Source organism: Stenella coeruleoalba, assembly GCF_951394435.1.
Source record: "Stenella coeruleoalba genome assembly, chromosome: X".
NCBI classification, from domain to species: domain Eukaryota; kingdom Metazoa; phylum Chordata; class Mammalia; order Artiodactyla; family Delphinidae; genus Stenella; species Stenella coeruleoalba.
The window spans coordinates 65,184,160-65,204,862 of NC_137152.1; positions in this window are offsets into that span (position 1 = coordinate 65,184,160).

Genomic DNA, 20,703 nt, shown 5'->3' on the forward strand with positions numbered 1-20,703 from the left:
TGAATTTTGTCAAAAGCTTTCTCTGCATCTATTGAGATGGTCATATAGTTTTCCTCCTTCAATTTGTTAATATGGTTTATCATATTGATTGATTTGCGTATATTAAAGAATCCTTGCATTCCTAGCATAAACACCATTTGATCATGTTGTATGATCCTTTTAATGTGCCGTTGGATTCTGTTTCCTAGTATTTTCTTGAGGATTTTTGCATTTATGTTCATCAGTGATATTGGTCTTTTTCTTTTTTTGTGGCATCTTTGTCTGGTTTTGGTATCAGGGTGATGGTGGCCTTGTAGAGTGAGTTTGGGAGTGTTTCTCCCTCTGCTATATTTTGGAAGATTTTGAGAAGGATATGTGTTAGCTGTTCTCTAAATTTTTGATAGAATTTGCCTGTGAATCCATCTGGTCCTGGTTAAAAGCCCCTGACTTTTAATCCCTAGTGGGACACTGTTTGGATTTCTACCCATATTTATGTGCCCTGCATTGCAATTCCTTAATTGCAAATAAATGCTGTTTGCTTTATTATTGCCTGCTAGGTTTATGTAGGTTGACAAACATGGAGTCAGGGGTAGGACCTGAAGTGATCTCATTGCTTCATAATGGGTGTCTCCTGGAATTGGGTGTGGTAGCCATAGAGCTTTTTGTACTCAATGTTTTCTTGAAACTACCATCTCGACTATGAGTCCTCCTAGGCTCAAACCTCCTTTCTTTTGGCTGAGGTCTCAGTCACTAGCTTTCTTTGGGGTCAGGTGGGCAGTTGCACTGTGAGATGATTATTTCAAAGTGCCAGCTCATGGCTAGGCCACTGGAGGGGTTTTCCTACTACTGAATCCTTTTATTTCTTGGCGTGCTTCTTTAATTGTGGGATTGTCCTCTTCTAAGTTCCACTGAGAGTGTTATCCTACTTTGGGGACCAGAACTGGTTTTATGTTTAAAAACTATGTCTACCTTCATCTTGTACACTTCTTTCTTGATGTACTAATAACATAAAAGATGATTTAAATTTACAGTGGCCAAAATGGGGCTCTCTGGAAGTCTCTAAACTTATTTTTCTGTGCAATAAACTTGAAAACTATGGCACTAAGCAAATTGAATAGGACAGTTACTTTAATTGGTACTTAGAGACCCCTAAATGAGTCCAGGACTTCGAAATCTGTTCCCTCCAAGATGCAAATTCTAAACTTTCTGAAAAGATTGCTCAATTACAAAAGACTTATAACTCTTCTCTGTCCCCCCCTCCTGCTCCTCAAGTCTGTCCCCAGTATTTCCTTCTTTATCCTTCCCTTCCTAACTCTCTCTTTCTCCCGAAGGCCCTGGGGTTCCCCTTGAACCTCCAGCCTCAACCTCTTCCATTTAGCCAGTTCAAATTCATCCCTTTAAATTGAAGTCCAATAATGAAGGCACCCTTTTAAATGTAACGTACACATCTTGGACTAATGCAGAATTGTGAGCTATAACCAAAGAATCTCCCAAGGTTACTGAGAATCCTCACCATTTCTCAGAGGAAGTTAACATTGTATTTTCCTGATTTTATCAATTAGTCCACAAGCTACTGGGAGGGAGGAGGTCAGACCCAACATTGGATGACTAAAGATGCCTGGAGTCATCCTTTAGAGGATCTTTAATGGATCATGCCAGCTAACAAATCTAAAGCCTAAGAAAGAGAAAAAAAAAAAACCTTATATGAAGCCATCCCTTGGACCTTCCCAAAACCTATTGATTCGAATCAAATCCAAGCATGCATTCAAAGGACTTATGAACTTATGCATGATTATTACAACAGAGTTGAAATTGTTTTTAAGGAAAACTCTGGACTCACTTTAGTCACAGAGTCCACTAAGGTGGTCTTTAAACCCATATTCATAAATGTCCTAGATGAAGATCTCACAATTCTAGTAAAGTGAGTACAACTTAATTGAGAAACCAGAGAAGCTCCTGATTTGGTTAATCTGGCAAACCAATTGGCCTGGGCTATTCAAAATTCAAATAAACACAAGGCCACTAAAATCATGAATTTACAGCTTCAACAGCTATCAGCTTCCTCCCAGAGGCTTCAATAAACTAAATCAAAGCCTTCAAACTCTAAAAATGCTTTCCATTTTTGTGAGAAAACCGGTCATTGGAAAAAGGAGTGTCTTAATCTAAAACACTTTAAAAATTCTCCCACGTTAAGCCTTCAGATCCTGTTATGTACTGAGGCTGCTCCAAGGACAAACAGGGTTTTTTTTCTGATTCTTTCCATTAATTATCTGGGAGAAACATTCTTCATGATTGGAAATGATCTTATTACCATCTTAACTGGTACTTGAGCCACACTTTCCATGCTCAACCACAGCACCTTCAAACAACCATTTCCTCAGAGTACTGAGAAAATTCAAATGGTGGGAGTATCTAATAAATCCTTTATAGCTTAAGAGTCCCTTCTCTTACCTTTCCAATTGGGCCCCTGCCAGAAAAACCATTCCTTCTTATTGGTCAGTTCTGCTTCTGTCAACTTACTGGGATGAAACATTTTAGGGAAAAAAAAAGAAAAAATATATACATACATATATCACGCTGCCATTGCTTTTTTCAAAAGGGGGAAATTATCCTTAAAATTTATGTAACTCCCTCAACAATTGATGGCATTCCAAGCTCCTCAACCTTATTAGCAGGTTTTGCACTTAATACTAGCTTGGAAGCTTGGAAGATAACATAAATATAAAACACCTCAAAGAAGTCCCTGAGAAACTCTGGGCAATGTCCACAATTGACATTGGGTGGATTCATTCATCTCTCCCAATTGGAATTCAAATTGACCTTGATATGCCTTTTCCTAAAGTTAAAAAACATCCTTTAAAACCTGAGGCCTTAGCAGGAATTAAAACAATCATAGAGGAATATAAGACACAAAACCTCATAGTTTTTTGCTCTAGCCCTTGTGATACACCCATTCTCTCTATTAAGAAACCTCATGGAAGAGGATGGAGATTTGTCCAAGATTTGAGGACTATTAAAAACAGTTTCATCCCTTGTCATCCAGTTGTCCTTAATCCTCATACTCCTTTATGGTAATACCAATAGAGAATATTTTTTTTCACTGCAATAGACCTCCATAGCATCCTTTTCACAGACCCTAATAGCAGATTTAGCAGATGTCATTTTTCCACATGGGTCGATCCTTTTACAATATGTTGATGAACTTCTCTGCTCCTCTTCCAAGGAAGCAAATGAGCAAGAGAGCATCCAGCTCCTCAAGCTGTTAACAACTAAAGATCAGAAAGTCTCTAAATAGAAATTACAACTTATTCAAATGCAGGTCAAATACCAAGGACAGCTGATCTTAAATCAAAGACTCCTTTTAGACCCTAATAAGATACAAAATGTCTCAAATTTCCCTTGACCAAAGACAAAAAAAAACTTTGAGGATTTTGGGGTCTGGCCAGGTACTGTAAGAACTGGACACCTAAATTTTCCTTAATTGCCTAGCCTCTATACTTTGCTCAAAGCTGAAAGACCAGATTCCTTAGATTGGGAAGAAAATACCTTTATGACTTTCTAGAAACTGAAAAGTGGACTTCTCAGTTCCCTTGCTTTATGACATCCTAATAATCAGCTTGGCTTTTTCTTCTTAGTGTACAAAAGGAAGGAGAAGGCCTTAGGAGTGCTTACTCAAAGGAATAGAGGTCAACACTGCTTCCTTGCCTATTATACTCAACAATCAGACCCTGTAGCCTGAGGTCTTCCGCCATGAATGAGAGCTATTTTAGCAGCAGCAGTCCTTACAAAGTCAACTGAGGAAATAGTTGTGGCTCTCCAGTCATCATTCATGTTCCACATTCAGTAGAAACCTTGCTCGATTCTCATCCCACTCAACATCTTTCTGTAAGCTGTCTTACCTTTTCTGAAATGTTACTAACTTCTCCGCATATAACCCTTTCCCACTGCAACAACCTCAACCCTGCAAAGCCTTCACCATTTACCTGATGATGAAACTTCTCATGGCTGTTTGTCCCTCACTGATCACTTATTAATTTCTAGATCTGAATTACAATAAACCTCTATTGCTAATGCTGAGATTTCATGGTTTACTGAGGTTTTTTATTTGAAAAGTGACAAAGGAAAACACTGATCAGATATACAATCACCTCCTCCTTTGAAATAATTGAGGCAGCTCTGCTGAACCACTACTTCAGCCCAACAGGCAGAACTCCATTCTTTAACTAGAGCTTCCACCATAGCAGAAGGTAAAACTGCAAATATCTATACAGATAGCTGCTATGCCTTTGGGGTAGTTCATGACTTCGGCATACTTTGGAAACAAAGAGGATTCTTGTCCGCAGGAGGAAACCAGATTAAGAATGAAAATTGGGTCAATAAGTCATTGGAATTGGTCCAATTTCCATCTGCTCTAGTCATCATCAAGGTGCATGGGTATTCAAAACTAAATTCAGATGAAATCAAAGGAAACAATTTGGTTGACAAGGACAGCTGCCTTATGAGCCACCGAACCTGAAATTCTTACAGCAAATTTTGATTGTATTCTAAAAGAGGATCTAACGAAAATGTTCAAAGGTGTCCAATTTTAAGGCACTGCATAAAGAAAAGTTTTGTTGGGATGATAATGGCTGTATCTTTAGCCCATTAAATAATGGTATGGCCCAAATGGAAGACATGTCTTGCCAGAGTCCACAAAAAATTTCTGATGGAAATGACTCATCAGATGATCCACCGGGCAGCAAAAAAAATTGTAAATTTCATGAAACAATATTGGCAGGAAAATATTTCTAAGGCCGCCAAGGAGGCACAATTAACTTGTGTTGAATGTCCTAAATACAACCCAGGGAAAACTATCCAAACTTCCCCTGGACATTTTGACTTCCTAGTTTAAAGGGCCTTTAGATGTATGGCAAATGGATTTTATCCAGTTGCCTCCTTTCCAAGGCTATAAATTAGTTTTTGTTATGGTTTGCATGTTTTATCACTGGATTGAAGCATTCCCTTGCCAACATGTTACCACTTTGGCAGTTGCAAAATATTATTTAAAAATTCATACCCACTTGGGATGTGCCCTCAGAACTGCATAGTGACTGGGGAACACATTTTACTGACCATGTTACAAAATAGGTTTGTGAGGGTTGGCCTATTCTACAAAATTTTCAATGTGCTTATTACCCTCAGTCCTCTGGACTTTTGGAAAAAATAATAGCATTATTAATACTCAATTGGTAAAAGTTATGGAGACCTTGAAATTAGTTTGGGCTGAGGCACTTCTTCTTGTCCTTCTGAATTTAAGAGCTACCATGCTTGAGAAGCACAAGCTATCACCATTTGAAATTATTACTGACTGATTTATGCATTTGGCTTTCTCTGCTCCTGGTATTCTACTAACTAGAGGAGACATGCTTCAGTATTCAAAGGACCAATCAGAATGTTGCATAAAAAACATACCCTGGTAGAACAGCCTTTCCACTGTTGTGCTCTTAGGAGATAAGGACAACAAAAATCAAAATCTACAACCAGGTGATTTTGTCTGCTGAAAATGACATTTTAAAAAAGATTCTTTACAACATATTTGGAAGGGACCATATCAGGTACTCTTTTCTAAAATTGAAATGTAGTTTATGGACAGTATCATATCAGCTACTCTTTACTAATCCTTCTGTTGAAAAACTTAAAAGGGTTTATTCTTGAATCCATGTTTCTCATTTAAATAATTTTCTAATACCCAATTGAACTTCTTAATGGACTAGAGAATTAAAATTAAAATGAACTAAGAAGTGAAGCAAAGAGCATCTGATGCTGACAACTTTCTCGAGACTCAGGACCAGGTCGGTATATATATATATATACCACGCTAACTTCATTACTGATCCTTTTCATAATAGATCTGCTATATTGCACTGATGCATTTACTGAGTTTAATACAACAGTCTTGCTAGGGAAGGTCCACTCATTTGACTGGTGGTTTCAGAATATCACTTAATGATTTCCTTTTATTATGTACAAGATGGTGATGAGTCAGCATTTTATTGAATTACATTTAATCTTGACTCAAAATTTTACATTTCCTGAGGGTAATTCTTTTGGTAAATGTAAAGGTAATGTTCTAGTAAACGATTCGCAAACTGTAGCACATGAGAGACATCTGTCTTAGTGCTGGATATGTCTCCAAAGACCACAATCACCCAGCTCTAAGGAGCCCCTAGTTACCCCCGTCACCAATTTCTTCTTGGTTCCCAATGTTATGGTAAATTTTAGGCACCCAGCCCTTAAAACTACCCTACATAGTAAAACTGTTTGATTTGGTAGCTCCACTTTGCTTTTGGTTGACACCACCACAGAACGTTTCTCTAAAATCCTACTCCTCTAACATTCCAAGCATCTGGGTCTTCCCACTTTTTCCTTTGCCTCCTGCATCATGGAAGTGGTTGACAAAAAAACTGTAAGAAATGAGATCTGACCCATCCATGTCAAGCTTTTTTTGCACCAGGACCAGATGATTGTCAACTGGCAACTTAAAGGCCTTTAATGGCTGTACTGATCCTTGGCCATAATTTCATACCTATCAATGAAACTGTGAATAACCACACTCTTGGCAGGATACTATGTGCTCCTTTCAGGTACACTTTTGTATGTGTTACAGAGGGAACTGTGGGCTTATGAATGTCTAGACCTTGTATATGACAGGACACTGCTTTTGGGGATACCATAGCATTCCATTTCAAGTTTTTGTTAAAGAAAATATTCTAGCTGAAATCTTATATAGGCCTAGGAGAAAATTGGTGGCTCTCTTTTTACACCCTATCTACTTTCCATTGCTTATCATTGCCAAAGGATTTGTTCCTTATATTGGTGAAATCCATAAGGACCTGTTGATAAAGAATTTATCTCTACCCATAACTAAAGTAGCAAATTCGATCACTTTAGACTTGGGTCAACAACAACAATCCCTGGATTCCCTAGAGAGAGTCATATCAGATAATTGAATAGTGCTCAGTTATCTCCTTACACAACTGTGTGGTATCTGTGCCATAGCCAACACCTGCTGTGCCTGGAGCAACAGTTCTGGTGAAATTGCATTAGAACACATGAAGAAAGAAATATTGCCCAAGACCTTTTTGGACCAATGTTTTGGATGGCACCCTCTGGTCCACTACTGACGTTTTCGGCTGGCTTCCTTCTATAGGGACTTAGATAAGGATTACAAATATTGCTCATGAATGTTATTGGAATTTTGCTATGTGTGCTCGTATTTAAACTTTTCATGGTACTTCTTACTCTGATCTACTCTAAAACTTCTACAAACACCAAGATTAACAGATTCAAATGATATATGGAGCTTATCCAACTGAACTTTCAGGTAAATAGATTAAATTCCTGGATGAGGAGACTACCTGAGTCATTACCTGAATGCCTCATTGTTCCTCAAATGTGGCCTAACCTGTATGACACAGACTTCTTGAAATAACCATTAGAGATTTAAAATATCCCCAGCTGTGGATTGCAACTTTCTGGGACTGCTTCATCTCAGTAATGTGGGACATGACTTTCTGGGACAAATCATTCCCAGCGATGTTAGACAAAGTTAATCTATAAGTTGATCAGGGATATTTTCAGAGAAAGATCTTGATCAAAATGGGGAAATGTAAAATGTGGAAATATTAATAAAATGGAGTCACCTATTTCAAGAGGTTTTAAAATCGAGCCAGGAGGCCATTACAAAGGCAAACCTTACACAGGTCCTCACCGGGTAAGACCATGAACTTTTGAATGGAGTCAAGCCACAAATATCCCAAGAACTCTTCAAGAACACATGCAACACAATAATGAACTTTTACCTCCCTCTAGTGATAGCCTTAGCACTTAATCATGGTTAGCCAAGACTAGCTTCTGCTTCCAACTCCAATTAAAATATTTGTAATGCAAACTTCTCTTCATTGTCTTTAAAAGCCCCCGATATTTACACCTAAGTGGGACCCTGTTTAGACTGCTACCCACATCTGTATGTCCCAAATTATAATTCTTTGGTTTCAAGTAAATGTTCTTTGCTTGATTATTGCCTCCTAGGTTTATTTAGATTGACGTATGCCTTATTTTTCTTAGTACTTATCACCATCTGTCACACTATAGATTTTACTTATTCATTTATTGTCTGCATCCTCCCACTATTTTTAATTTAACAAACACCTATATTGCTCATTATGTTCTTTATTTCACAAACATTTACTCTTTAATTATTATAATCATTGTGGAAGGTAGGTACTATTAATGTATCTAATTTGCTCTTTTCTATTCTTTTCTTCACTTCTATTTCATATATTTCTGCTCTGATCTTTATGATTTCTTTCCTTCTGCTAACTTAAAAGCTGATTCATTGAAAGGATAAACAAACTTGATAAACCTTTAGCCAGACTCATTAAGAAAAAATGGGAGAGGGCTCAAATCAATAAAATTAGAAATGAAAAACTAGAAGTTACAAAAGACACCACAATACAAAGGATCATAAGAGACTACTACAAGCAACGATATGTCAATAAAATGGACAACCTGGAAGAAATGGACAAATTCTTAGAAAGGTACAATCTCCCAAGACTGAAACAGGAAGAAATACAAATATGAACAGACCAATCACAATTATGGAAATTGAAACTGTGATTTTAAAAATCCCAACAGACAAAAGTTGGGAACCAGACGGCTTCACAGGCAAATTCTGTCAAACATTTAGTAAAGAGTTAACACCTATATTTCTGAAACTATACCAAAAATTTGCAGAGGAAGGAACACTCCTAATCCTACTCTATGAGGCCACCATCATCCTGATACCAAAACCAGACAAAAATACCACAAATAAAAGAAAATTCCAGGCCAATATCGCTGATTAATACAGATGCAAGAATCCTCAAGAAAATACCAGCAATCAAATCCAACAACAAATTAAAAGGATCATACACCATGATCAAGTGGGATTTAACCCAGGACTGCAAGGATTTTGCAATACCTGCAAGTAAATCAGTGTGATATACCATATTAACAAATTGAAGAATAAAAACCATATGATCATCTCAATAGATGCAGAAAAAGCTTTTGACAAAATTCAACACCCATTTATCATAAACAAAAAAAAATCTCCAGAAAATGGGCATAGAGGGAACCTACCTCAACATAATGAAGGCCACATATGACAAACCTACAGCTAACATGAAACTCAACAGTGAAAGGCTGAAAGCATTTCCTTTAAGAACAGGAACAAGACATGGATGTCCACTCTTTCCACTTTTATGCAACATAGTTTTGGAAGTCCTAATCACAGCAATCAGAGAAGAAAAATAAATAAAATAAATCCAAATTGGAAAAGAAGTAAAACTTCACTGTTTGCAGATGGCACGATAATATACATAGAAAATTCTAAAGATGCTACCAGAAATCTACTAGAGCTCATCAATGAATTCGGTAAAGTTACAGGATACAAAATCCATACACAGAAATCTGTTGCACTTCTATACAATAACAATGAAGGATCAGAAAGAGAAATTAAAGAAACAATCACATTTACCATTGCATCAAAAAGAATAAAATACCTAGGAATAAACCTACCTGTGGAGACAAAAGACCTCTACTCTAAATATGAGAGCTACCATACAATCCAGCAATCTCACTCCTGGACATATATCCAGAGAAAACCATGGTTTGAAAGGATACATGCACCCCAATGTTCGCTGCAGCACTGTTTACAATAGCCAAGACATGGAAAAAATCTAAATGTTAATCGACAGAGGAATGGGTAAAGAAGATGTGGTATATATATACAATGGAATATTACTCAACCATTAAAAAGAATGAAATAATGCCATTTGCAGCAACATGGATGGATGTGGAAATTATCATACTAAATGAAATAAGTCAGAGAGAGAAAGATAAATATATGATATCGCTTATATGTGGAACCTAAAAAATGATACAAATTAAATTATTTACAAAATGGAAACAGACTTAGAGAATGAACTTTTGGTTACTGGGGGGAAGTGTGGGGGGGAGGAATATATTGGGAGTTTGGGTTTGACATGTACACACTACTATATTTAAAATAGATAACCAACAAGAACCTACTGTGTAGTACAGGGAACTCTGCTCAATATTCTATGATAAGTGGAGTATTCCCAGTAGTGAGAAGAGTGTCTGGTTCATGGTAGAGTCTCAATAAATATTTGTTAAATAGATTAATGTATTTGTTTGAGGGTTAAGACATAAGCAACTGTTTCTTTATACACCCTGGAGTTTCTCTTGGTAGCTTGAAAAGATGGTATTTATCAGCTACTTCATGGAATTTATCAAGTGCTAACAGAGAGAGGTCCATTGATAGGGACTGACGCTTTGGAAACATTCAGTGAGTTGCACAACAGTATAGTGTTTTTCAGTGCTCATCAAAGTGTGTGATGAGGTTCTTAAGAGGGCCCTTAAAGTTGTGAAAGGAACTATATAGAGAGTGAAGTGAGGTTATGGTTCTGAGCCCACAAATTCTTCTGCAAAAAAATATTTATGCTTGTATTTGTTCTTTTTTTATCTTTGGATTTTGCTAAGGATTTTATTTGAACAAAGAAATAAAAATTTTTGAAAACTATTTTTACAGTGGAAAGAACACTGCCTGGTGTCAGGAGACCTGGGATCCAGTTTTGTTTCCTCTCGCTTACAGGCTATGACTCTTTCCCGGCCTTCTTCAATGGGTTACTGTGAAAATCAAACAAGATGACTCAAACAAATATATTTTGGTATGCACTGGACTGGCTCTACTGTGGGAAGAATAGGTGGTCCCCTATCTAGTCAAGTTAGGGAACCCCTAATAACTCATCCTGCCACTAAATAAAATATTTTCCCATTAGTCTTCCACAATGCCTGTAATTCTCAACATCCAATTTAGTACTTTTGACTGAATTCTTCAAAATGCTCCTGCTAATATATTCCAAGCGAGAAATTAATCAACCACCACCAATTAACACCCTAGTATAGAATCATTTATCAGATTAACAAATCATATTCCCTAACAGAAAGTTCCTAAAGAAATGAGAAACTGGAATGGCATATATCAAGGAAAGAGAAGAGGAAAGAAGGGCTTTGAGGGAGCAAAAATAATAATCCTTCATATTATTTTACTTCTTTACAGTTTCCAAGTAATTTTCACATCTTCCATCTATTTTATATTGACAAGTATACAGAGAAGATATATTTATGCCAATTTTACAGATAATGAAATTGAGGCTCAGGAAAATCAATCTGACCTGTACTAAGCTACACATTTACCTTGAAATGTCCTCTCTCTAATGCATATATGACTCACAACTCATTTTTCTCAATCCATCTCAGTTTATACTTTTCCTCTAAAGAACATTCTTTAGTCCCTATAGACTTGATAAGACACTCTCTTCCAGAACATAGCCAAGTGAAATGTTATTGTGATTTCCTGTTCACTTGATTGTTTATACTACTAGATTTCCAGCAGGCTTGATGGAAGAAAACCTGTGTATCTTGCTCATTGTTGTTTTCTTTGTGCCTAAATTAAGGCCTGGAACATATATAGTACTTGTTCAGCAGATATTTACTGAATAAATAAATGGTTGATAAATGTTCACAGGCAATAGTCTATGCTATTGAGTGGAAGTTAGGCCCTGGCAGACCTTGGCAACCATTCAAAAAGGAATAAGTGATCTTTGGATAAAACTATCTCAAATCCTACAAGTTGTTCAAAGGTAATGCCATTTTCCTTTTCTAAAGGCCAACTTTCATATTCTTTCTAAAGAACTCCAATTTAAAAAAAATCACTTATACTTCATACTTGTCACAACTAAAATCAAGTAGATTGATGTTGTATGGTAGCTCAGTTTCAGAAATCATTTTGTTTTTCTGTTTTCTTCCACTGCTCCTTTTCATATAGGGACTAGATTTTATTTCAATTTTTGCAAATGTGTGATATTAGTAAAAATTAATTTACTCAGTTAATAGTCTTAGAAGCTACTCAGACAGATAAAATGTACCTCAAATACATTCTTGATTTCTTTATTAAAACTCAATTTTTAAAGTATAATACAAATTTAAATCTACCCTATCACTATCCTATTGATCAGCAGATATATTTATTTTTTATTATTTAAAAATTTTTATTGGAGTATAGTTGCTTTCCAATGTTGTATTAGTTTCTACTGTACAACAAAGTGAGCTACATGTATACATATATTCTCTTTATTTCCCATTTATTTCACCACAGAGCATTGAATAGAGTTACCTATGCTTTACAGTATGTTTTCATTAGTTATCAATTTTATACATAGTATAAATAGTGTATATTTGTCAATCTCCATTTCCCAATTCATCCCAAACCCCCCTTTCCCCTTGGTAGCCATACGTTTGTTCTCTACATCTGTGCCTCTATTTCTACTTTGCAAATAAGATCATCTATACAATTTTTTTAGATTCCACATATGTGCTTTAATACACGATATTTGTTTTTCTCTTTCTGACTTACTTCTCTCTGTATGACAGTCTCTAGGTCCATCCACATCTCTACAAATGACCCAATTTCATTCCTTTATGAGGCTGAGTAATATTCCATTGTATATATGTACCACATCTTCTCTATCTATTCATTTGCCAATGGACATTTAAGTTGCTTCACTGTCCTGGCCATTGTAAATAGTTCTGCAATGAACATTAGGGTGCATGTGTCTTTTTGAATTATGATTCTCTCTGAGTATATGCCCAGCAGTGGGATTGCTGCATCATATGGTAGTTCTATTTTTAGTTTTTTTTTTTTAAGGAACCTCCATAGTGGTTGTATCAATTTACATTCCCAGCAACAATTCAAGAGGGTTCCCTTTTTTCCACACTCTCTCCAGAATTTATTGTTTGTACACAGTTTGATGATGGCCATTCTGACTGGTGTGAGATAATACCTCATGGTAGTTTTGATTTGCATTTCTCTAATAATTAGTGATGTTAAGCATTTTTTCATGTGCCTCATCTGTAGGTTTTCTTTGGAGAAATGTCTATTTAGGTCTTCCACGCATTTTTTTGATTGCATTGTTTGTTTGTTTGTTTTGATATTGAGCTGCATGAGCTTTTCATATATTTTGGAGATTTGTTGTCAGTTCCTTTGGTTGCAAATATTTTCCCCCATTATGAGGGTTTTCTTTACATCTTCTTTATGGTTTCCTTGCTGTGCAAAAGCTTTGAAGTTTAATTAGGTCTCATTTGCTTATTTTTGTTTTTATTTTCATTACTCCAGGAAGTAGGTCACAAAAGATCTTGCTGTGAATTATGTCAAAAAGTGTTCTGCCTATGTTTTCCTCTAAGAATTTTATAGTGTCTGGCCTTACATTTAGGTCTTTAATCCATTTTTAGTTCCTTTTTGTGTATGGTGTTCGGGAGTGTTCTAATTTCTTTCTTTTACATGTAGCTGTCCAGTTTTCCCAGCACCACATATTGAAGAGACTGTCTTTTCTCCATTGTAAATCCTTGCTTCCTTTGTCATAGCTTAGTTGACCATAGGTATGTGAGTTTATCTTGGAGTTTTCTATCCTGTTCCATTGATCTATACTTCTGTTTTTGTGCCAGTACAATACTCTCTTGTTTACTATAGCTTTGCAGTATATTCTGAAGTCTGGGAGCCTGATTCCTCCAGCTCTGTTTTTCTTTCTCAAGATTGCTTTGGCTATTCGGGGTCTTTTGCATTTCCATACAAATTGTAAAATTTTTGTTCTTTTTCTATGAAAAATGCCATTGGTAATTTGATAGGGATTGCATTGAATCTGTAGATTGCTTTGAGTAGTAGAATCACTTTTACAATATTGATTCTTCTAATACAAGAACATGGTATATCTCTGTATCTGTTTGTGTCATCTTTTATTTCTTTCATCAGTGTGCAGAAGTTTTCTGAGTACAGGTCTTTTGCCTCCCTAGGAAGGTTTATTACTAGGTATTTTTGTTGCAATGGTAAATGGGATTGTTTCCTTAATTTGTCTTTCTGATTTTTTCTTTCTTAGTGTATAGAAATGCATATAGTATAGTTGCATCCTGCGACTTTACTAAATTCATTGATGAGCTCTAGTAGTTTTCTCATGTCATCTTCAAACAGAGAGAGTTTTACTTCTTTTCCAATTTGGACTTTTTAAATTTCTTTTTTCTTCTCTGATTGCCATGGTTAGGACTTCCAAAACTATGTTGAATAATGGTGGCAACAGTGGGCACCTTTGTCTTGCTCCTGATCTTAGAGGAAATGCTTTCACTTTTTCACAATTGAGAATAATGTTTCCTGTGGGTTTGTCATATATGGCCTTTTTTTTTTTTTTTTTTTTTTTTTTTTTTTTGCGTTACACAGACCCTTCACTGTTGTGGTCTCACTGTGCAGGCTCAGTGGCCATGGCTCATGGGCCTAGCCGCTCCGCAGTATGTGGGATCTTCGCAGACCGGGGCACGAACCCATGTCCCCTGCATCTCAACAACTGCATCACCAGGGAAGCCCCAATATATGCCCTTCTTTATGTTGAAGTTGTTTCCTTCTTTTGCACTTCATGGAGAGTTTTTATCATAAATGGTGTTGAATTTTGCCTAAATGTTTTTCTGCAACTATTGAGATTATCATATGGTTTTTATTCTTCAATTTGTTAATATGGTGTACCACATTGATTGATTTGTGTATATTAAATATTCCTTGCATCTCTGGGATAAATTCCACTTGGTCATGGTGTATGACCCTGTTAATATGTTGTAGGATTTGGTTTGTTAGTATTTTGTTGAGAATTTCTGTGTCTAAGTTCATCAGTCATATTGTCCTGTAATTTTCTTTCTTTTCTTTCTTTCTTTTTTTTTTGGTGATATCTTTGTCTGGTTTTGGTATCAGAGTGATGGTGGCCTCATAGAATGAGTTTGAGAAGGATAGGTGTTAGTTCTCAAAATGTTTCATAGAATTCACCTGTGAGGCCATCTGGTCCTGGACTTTTGTTTGTTAGAAGATTTTTAATCACAGTTTCAAATTCATTACTTGGGATGGGTCTGTTCATATTTTCTATTTCTTCCTGGTTCAGGTTTGGAAGGTTGTACTGTTCTAAGAATTTGTCCATTTCTTTCAGGTTGTCCATTTTAATGGTATATAGTTGCTTGTAGTAGTCTCTTATGATCCTTTGTATTTCTGTGGTGTCAGTTGTAACTTTTCCATTTTCATTTCTAATTTTATGGATTTGAGTCCTCTCCATTTTTTTTTTCTTCATGAGTCTGGCTAAAGGTTTATCAATTTTGTTTATCTTCTCAAAGATCCAGCTTTCATTTTTATTGATATTTGCTATTGTTTTCTTCATTTCTTTTTCATTTATTTCTGCTCTGATCTTTATGATTTCCTTCCTTCTACTAACTTTGTTTTTTTTTTTTGTTGTTGTTGTTCTTCTTCTTCTTTCTGTAATTGCTTTACTTGTAAGGTAAATTTGTTTATTTGAGATTTTTCTTGTTTCTTGAGGTAGGATTGTATTGCTATAAACTTCTCTCTTAGAACTGCTTTTGCTGCATCTCATAGGTTTTGGGTCACCGAGATTTCATTGTCTTTTGTTTCTAGGTATTTTTTGATTTCCTCTTTGATTCTTCAGTGATATCTTTTTTTATTTAGTGGCATATTGTTTAACTTCCATGTGTTTGTGTTTTTTTACAGCTTTTTTCCCTCTCTGGAATTGATTATCAATCTCATAGCTTTGTGGTTGGAAAGTTGTTTGATATGATTTCAATTTTTTAAAATTTACCAAGACTTCATTTGTGCCACAAAATATAATCTATCCTGAGGAATGTTCCATGTGCACTTGAGAAGAAAATGTATTCTGCTGCTTTCACATGGAATGTCCTATAAATATCAGTTAAGTCTATCTGGTATAATGTATCATTTAAGGCTTCTGTTTCTTTATTAATTGCCTGTCTCAGTGATCTATCCATTGGTGTAAGTGGAGTGTTAAAATCTTTCTCCATTACCATTTTAGTGCTGATTTCCCCTTTTATGGCTGTTAGCATTTGACTTAATTATTCAGGTGCTCCTATGTTGGGTCCATAAATATGTACAATTGTTATATCTTCTTCTTGGATTGATCCCTTGATCATTATGCAGTGTCCTTCCTTGTCTCTTGTAATAGTCTTTATTTTAAAGTCTATTTTGTCTGATATGAGAATTGCTACTCCAGCTTTCTTTTTATTTCCCTTTGCATGGAATATCTTTTTCCATCCTCTCACTTTCAATCTGTATACATCCCTAGGTCTGAAGTTGGTCTCTTGTAGACTGCATATATATGGGCCCTATTTTTGTATACATTTAACCAGTCTGTGTCTTTTGGTTGGAACACTTAATCCATTTACATTTCAAGTAATTATCAATATGTATGTTCTTATTACCATTTCCTTAATTGTTTTGGGTTTTTTAATAGGTCTTTTTCTTCTTTTCTGTTTGCTTCCTAGAGAACATCCTTTAGCATTTGTTGTAAGGCTGGTATTGTGGTGCTTAATTCTCTTAGTTTTTGCTTGTATGTAAAGCTTTTGATTTCTCCGTAGAATCTGAATGAAATCCTTGCTGGGTATACTTATCTTGGTTGTAGGTTTTTCCCTTTAATCAGTTTAAAATTATCCTGCCACACCCTCCTTGCCTGCAGAATTTCTGCTGATACATCAGCTGATAACCTAATTAAATTTCCATTGTGTGTTATTTGTTGCTTTTCCCTTGCGGATTTTAATATTTTTTCTTTGTGCTTAATTTTTGTTAGTTTGATTAATATGTGTCTCAGTGTATTTCTCCTTGCGTTTATCTTATATGGGACTCTCTGTGCTTCCTGGACTTGATTATTTTCTTTCCCATATAAAGGAAGTTTTCAACTATAATCTCTTCAAATATTTTCTCAGACCCTTTCTTTTTCTCTTCTTCTCTGGGACCCCTATAATTCGAATGTTGGTGTGTTTAATGTTGTCTCAGAGTTCTATGAGTCTGTCCTTCTTTCTTTTCATTCATTTATCTTTATTATGCTCTGTAGCAGTTATTTCCACCATTCTATCTTCCAGGTCACTTATCAGTTCTTCTGCCTCAGTTTTTCGGTTTTTGATTCCTTCTAGTGTATTTTTGACTTCAGTTATTGTGTTCTTCATCACTGTTTTTTGGTTCTTTAGTTCTTCTAGGTCCTGGTTAAAATTTTTCTTGCCTTTTTTCAATCTGTGTTTCCATTGAATTTCTGAGATTTTGGATCATCTTTACTATCATTATTCTGAATTATTTTTCTGGGTAGACTGCCCATTTCTTCTTCATTTTTTTTTTATTTTGAGTTTTTACCTTGTTCCTTCATCTACAACATATTTCTTTGTCTTCTCATTTTGTCTAACGTACTGTGTCTTATGTCTCCTTTCCACAGGTTGCAGGTTCATAGTTCCTCTTGCTTCTGGTGTCTGACCCTGGTGTGTGAGGATGGACCAGTGGCTTGTGTAGGCTTACAGTTGTGTGGGACTGGTGCCTGCATTCTGGTCGTTAGAGCTTGATCTTGATGGGCACTGCCATGTAAGATGGTGTGTTTTGGTGTGTCATAAGCTTAATAGGAGTTTAGACAGCTTGTCTGCTGATGGATGGCTTTGTGTTCCTGCCTTGTTTGCTGTTTGGCAATAAGGCATCCAGCACTGGAGCTTGCAGGAGTTTGGGTGGAGTTCATTCTTGCATTTGAGATAGAGACGTCTGGGAGAACTCTCATTGAAAAATATTACCTGGGGCCAGGAATTCTCTGGAGGTCCAATGTCTTAGACTCTGTGCTCCCACGCTAGAGGCTCAGGCCCAACCTCCAGCCAGGTAATTAGACCCTGCAATTCACACGTCATGGCACAATAGAGGGAAAAAAGAGAGAGATAAAAACAAACCAAGAAACAAAGCCCGAGACAGATAGCAAGCACAGAAACAAACAAACGGCAATAAAAAAAGCCCCAGACAAATGGTAGAAGCAAAAACAAACCAACAAAAACAAAGGAACACACACACAAAAGAAACAAAATCAAAACCAAAGAACACAAAAAACAAGAGAACAACCAGAAAAGCAAAAAAACACAAAAATGAAATCAAAGAATTAGAAATAAAACTGAGAAAAACACAAAACAAAACCAAAGCAAACCAAAGAATAAAGCAAAGAAAATGAAACAAACACACAAAAGCGATTAAAAACAGTTTCTCCTTTAACCCTCTCCTGTCTAAGCAAAGAACAGACGTCTTCAGGCGACCTACACGCATAGGCGGTACCAAATCCAAAGCTGAAACCTGGGAGCTGTGCGAACAAAGAAGAGAAAGGGAAATTTCTCCCAGCAGCCCCAGGAGCAGCGGATTAAATCTCCACAATCAACTTGATGTACCCTGAATCTGTGGAATACCTTAAGAGACAAAAAATCATCCCAAATTGAGGAGGTGGACTTTGGGAGCAAGATATATATATAATTTTTTCTTTTCTCTTTTTGTGAGTGTGCATGCTTCTGTGAGTGGTTAGCTCTGCATACCTTTGCTACTGCAAACCAGGGTTCTGTCTGTCCATTTTATTTTATTTTTTTTTACTTTTTAAAATTTCTTTCTTAAAAATTATTTTTTATTTTCTATTTTAATAACTTTTATTTTATCTTCTTTCTTTCTTTCTTTCTTTCTTTCTTTCTTTCTTTCTTTCTTTTTTCTTTCTTTCTAATTTTCTCCCTTTTATGTTGAACCGTGTGGATGAAATGTTCTTGGTGCTACAGCCAGGAGTCAGTGCTGTGCCTCAGAGGTGGGAAAGCCAATTTCAGGACACTGGTCAACAAGAGCCCTCACAGCTCCACAAAATACTAAATAGAGAAAAACTCACAGAGAAATCCATCTCAAGGCCAAGAGCCAGCTCCACCCAACGGCCAGCTAACTCTAATGCTGCACACCGCATGCCAAACAACTAGCAAGACAGGAACACAACCCCACCCATTAGCAGAGAGGCTTCCTAAACTCATAATAAGGCCACACACACCCCAAAACACACCACCAGATGTGGACCTGCCCACCAGAAAGACAATATCTAGCCTCAACCACCAGAACACAGGCACTACTCCCCTCCATTAGGAAGCTTACACAACCCACTGAACCAACTTTAGCCACTGGGGACAGACACCAATAACAATGGGAAATACGAACCTGCAGGCTGCAAAAAGGAGACCACAAACACAGTAAGTTAAGCAAAATGAGAAGACAGAAAAACACACAACAGATGAAGGACCAAGGTAAAAACCCACCAGACATACAAATGAAGAGGAAAAAGCAGTCTGCCTGAAAAAGAATTCAGAATAATGATAGTAAAGATGATCCAAAATATTGGAAATAGAATCGAGAGAGTCCGAGAAACATTTATCAAGGACATAGAAGAAGTAAAGAGCAAACAATCAATGATGAACAACACAACAAATGAAATAAAAAATTCTCTAGAAGGGATCCACAACAGAATAACTAAGGCAGAAGAACAGAGAAGTAACCTGGAAGATAAAATAGTGGAAATAACTACCGCAGAGCAGAATAAAGAAAAAAGAATGAAAAGAACTGAGGACAGTCTCAGAGACTTCTGGGACAACATTAAACACACCAATGTTCGAATTATAGGGGTCCCAAAAGAAGAAGAGAAAAAGAACGAATGAGAAGATATTTGAAGTGATTATAGATGAAAAATTCCCTAATATGGGAAAGGAAATAACTAGTCCAGGCCAGGAAGCACAGAGAGTCCCATATAGGATAAATCCAAAGAGAAATACACTGAGACACATATTAATCAAACTATCAAAAATTAAATACAAAGAAAACATATTAAAAGCAGCAAGGGAAGAACAACAAGTAACACACAAGGAAATGCCCATAAGGTTAACAGCTGATCTTTCACCAGAAACTCTGCAAGCCAGAAGGGGAGTGGCAGGATATATTTAAAGTGATGGAGGAGAAAAACCCACAATCAAGATTACACTACCCAGCAAGGATCTCATTCAGATTTGATGGAGAAATTAAAACCTTTACAGACAAGCAAAAGCTAAGAGAATTCAGCACCAGCAAACCAGCTTTAAAACAAATGCTAAAGGAACTATTCCAGGCAGGAAACACAAGAGACGGAAAAGACCTATAATAACAAACCCAAAACAATTAAGAAAATGAGTATAGGAACATACATATCGATAATTACCTTAAAAGCAAATGGATAAAATGCTCAACCCAAAAGTCATACACTTGCTGAATGGATACAAAACCAAGACCATATATATGCTGTCTACAAGAGAACCACATCAGACCTAGGGACTCATACAGACTAAAAGTGAGGGGATGGAAAAAGATATTCCATGCAAATGGAAATCAAATGAAAGCTGAAGTAGCAATTCTCATTTCCAAAAAAAAATAGATTTTAAAATAAAGACTATTAAAAGCAACAAAGAAAGACACTACATTATGATCAAGGGATCAATCCAAGAAGAAGATATAACAATTGCAAATTTTTATGTGCCCAACATAGGAGCACCTCAATACATAAGGCAAATACTAACAGCCATAAAAGGGGAAATCGACAGTAACAAAATCAGAGTAGGGGACTTTAACACCCCACTTTCACCAATGGAGAGATCATCCAAGATGAAAATAAATAAGGAAACACAAGCTTTAAATGATACATTAAGCAAGATGGACTTAATTGATTTTTATAAACA